A 3,641-nucleotide genomic window follows, 5' to 3' on the forward strand; every position below is an offset into this window, starting at 1 on the left:
ATCAACTCTCAGTTAAGTAGGGTTTTGAAGTCTAGAAACTTCAGGGGTTGATTCCATTATTTCAGACTGCAGACTCTGGGGAGGGGTCTGAAGGCTAACTATTCCTGAATGATACACGGATTCAGTAAGTCCCCACCACGTGACCTACCACCCTACTCCTAAATCTATATACTCATCCTTTTTAGGATACTCCTTTTTTTTCCATCAGCCATTGGAAGCAGTCCCCACCCAACACAATGAAAAACCTAGGATGCTAGTTTAGAGTACTTCATCACCTTCGTAAATGACCTACAATTACGTTTAAGGTCACACTTAAATCACTTGTTGATTGCATTTATAGATGGTAATGACTCAGTCAGTTAAGCATCAGATTTCAGCTCAGGTCATGATCTTGCAGTTTGTGAGTTCAAGCCCTGTGTCAGGCTCTGTGCTGACAGCTCAGAGCCTGGAACCTGCTTCAGACTCTGTGTCTCCCTCCATCCCTGCCCCTCCCCTGCCCTCATGCTCTCTGTCTCTCAAAAATAAATATTTTTTAAAATGCAGTTTAAGGTCACACTTTAAGATTCATTGGAAATCTAGCTGAGATTTTCAATTTACTTCCCTGCCATTCCTACTCTAGTGAACTCATGTATAAATTCACTTCAAATGAGCAAATTCCTCATTACTAGAACTGGAAAGAATATAAAATTTAATGTCTTCTTTCAAAGTCTAGATTATGGCTATGAATGCTTCAATATTCATCTGTAGAAAGAAATTATTAGAAGCTAGATGGCTTCTAAAATGCCTTCCAATTTTAATACTCCAGGACTCTATTATTTCTACATAGTTGAATCAAGGGAAATTAACACAGCATGATTAAACAAGGCAATTTGTGATCTAGGCTACCCTGAGGCTATTCTCTTTGTGGCTAAAGGTATTTCTTAGAATACAATGCTAAAAATGTAACTGCGTTGAGCAACCAATGCAAACATGTTCTAATTGATGGAAGGGGAAAAGTTTTTTTTCAACCCCGGGCATCTGTGTGGCTGAGTCAGTTAAGTGTCCAACTTCAGCTCAGGTCGTGATCTCACAGTGTGTGGGTCGAGCCCCATATTGGGCTCTGTGCTGATAGTTCGGAGCCCGGAGCCTGCTTTGGATTCTGTGTCTCCCTCTCTCTCTCTCTCTGCCCCTCCCGGACTCACGCTCACACTCTCTCCCTTTCTCTCTCAAAAATAAATATAAACTTAGAAAAAAATTTCAATCCAGAATGCCAGCAATTCCGCTGTGAGCTAGCGTGGCAGAGTGTGTGGGGTCAGTGAAGCATCAAGTTACAGGCCAAATTAAAGGTCTGAAAAAGAGTGGCAGGGTCTAATCATGCACTGTCCGAGGTCGCCAGAATTGGATCTACTGCCCCTTCTCACTCTCAAAGGACCGGTCCACGTATGGTAAGCACACAGCTGAGGGCTCCAACCGTCTTTTATTAAAGAGGCCTTCAGCTCCAAATAGATCTTTACGGAATTATTTCCTTCAAGATTTTAGTTCTGTCATATTAAAAATTTCCATGAAAAAGTAATCAAAACCTAATGCTTACAGTGTTCTACCACAAAGAAAAATATTGTGGGTTTTTGTTCCTATTAAAAACATGTGTTACATATATATACATAATTATGTAAGCCCCAGACCCAGGGTACGCACATCTATACAAAAACCTTGGGAAAATAATGATAATAGTTTTGCCTAAGCCAACACAAGTCATAACATCAGATTGTACTCTGTCCCTAACACCCCTCATTAAGCCAATGCTTTGAAAAGGTCAGCAAGGGTTGACTATTTCTGCATATTCTGTGGCAGATGCTGCAAACACTAGATGCTTCGGGATGAATTAAGGTCACTTTTAAAATTCATACAGTATTTTCTGGGTTTGGTTGGTTGAATCGTGTGAATCTGCACTATGTTTCCTAGGGGAAAGTTAATTTTAGAAGGGAGAAAAAGTTTGCCAGGAAAACAATCATATTGGCTCAATACCTAGACAGTGACTCTTTTCTTAAAAGTTCAAAATGCTTCAAGTCTCCAACTCGTCCTTAATATCCTTGAAAGAAGTACCAAAGACAGATAAAATAAAAATATTTTCCCTGGTAGTTAACTCTGAGGGTTTGGTAAATGCCTACCTCAGTAAGAACTGAGGGCTTGGCTCAGATACAGATATATATGAAAAACAAAAGAGGTACGTCAATGACAAAGTGCAAGACAGAAACGTTTAGCATTTGTGTGAGTCCAGATACAATATAATTCAGGACACTCCTAACCAATTCAGGGTAGAAGAGGCTGGTTCAAGTAATTAGGAATGTCAACAGAATCTAAATTGATTTACATAATTCTTCCTTCCGGTTCCTAGAGATATAGCGCATTTGGATCTTCAGCTTTAAAGTAACCAACATGTAAAAATGCCCGGGGGTCACTGGCAGCCAGTCAATGTAAGCACCGAAAAGGAAGATTTTCTGATTTCAAAGAATAGGCCTCAGTCCTTTCTAATCGCCAGAGTACTTTTGAAGATATTCTTATATTTAAAAACGTTAGGATTCAAAGCTAACTCTTTAACAAGAGCCCTCAGAAGTACGGTATTTCTCTCCACCCTCTATTTGAATTTCAAATGAATGTTAACCCTCCCTCCCCAAAATTGCCGACTCAAAACCTACCACCGCATCCAATTCATGAACTTGAAGGAAAGCAGTCTCCACCGTGTTTATTCTCCAGCCGCGCTACCGTTTCCAGGTGATGCTTATCATCAATTGGGTGCCCCCTGTCCCTCGTGTGCCGACCTTTCAGACACTTTGAGGTGATTGCGGGGGGAGAGATCTTCGCCAGCACCTGGAGGCCTTTTCCGAGACCCAGAAGCTCGCGGGCGCGCGCTCACCCCCTCCTCCCATTTCGGACTCCGCATCTCCGCGCTCCAGCCGGACCCACTGCTTTAGGCTGCGGTCAAGTTCTAGGGGCGCCGCAGTCACCCAGGAAACCTGGTAAACTCATCACAGGATTTAATTTTCGGGGAAAATAACCCCCAAAGCGCCTCCGCCGACTGTTCAGTGCAGACAGGGGCGATATGACGGTTCACCTACGTCGACCAAGGTGATTACCACCCCCACCCCCACCTCAAAGTTAGGAATAGAAACAGACCGGGGGGGGGGGCCGGAGGGGGGGGGTTGTTTTGGAAGGACAGCAGCTGCGCTATTTCAACATGGAAAATTATTGCAGAGTGCAGGGGGAAACGGGGCGCCCGGGCTCGCGCCTTACAACTGGAGAGGGTGGGCGACCTTCCGCCTGCGAGCCCATCGCGTCCCCACCCCCGCCCGCCCCCGAGCCCGAGTGCGGGGTCTCGGGGCTGCCCCGGGGAAAGGGCCCGAGGGTGCGGCTGGCCGCGGGATAGGGCGCAGCAGGCGGGGAGTCCCGCATTCCCCCATCCCCACCCCCAGCCCGGGGCTGGCGCGGCGCGGGGGTGCCGAGCGGCACCTGGTGCGGCCGGCCCGGCTGCGCTCCGGGGAGGGCGCACCCCGCGCCCCTGCCTACCTTGCGCACGAGGTCCGCGTCCGGAGCGGGGACACTGGGAGGGTCGGCTGTCAGCTGGTCCGGGCAGCGCGTCCGGTCTCCGGGCGCCCAGCCGCCCC

The sequence above is a fragment of the Suricata suricatta genome, chromosome 7 (genome assembly GCF_006229205.1).
Source record: "Suricata suricatta isolate VVHF042 chromosome 7, meerkat_22Aug2017_6uvM2_HiC, whole genome shotgun sequence".
Classification (NCBI taxonomy): Eukaryota; Metazoa; Chordata; class Mammalia; order Carnivora; family Herpestidae; genus Suricata; species Suricata suricatta.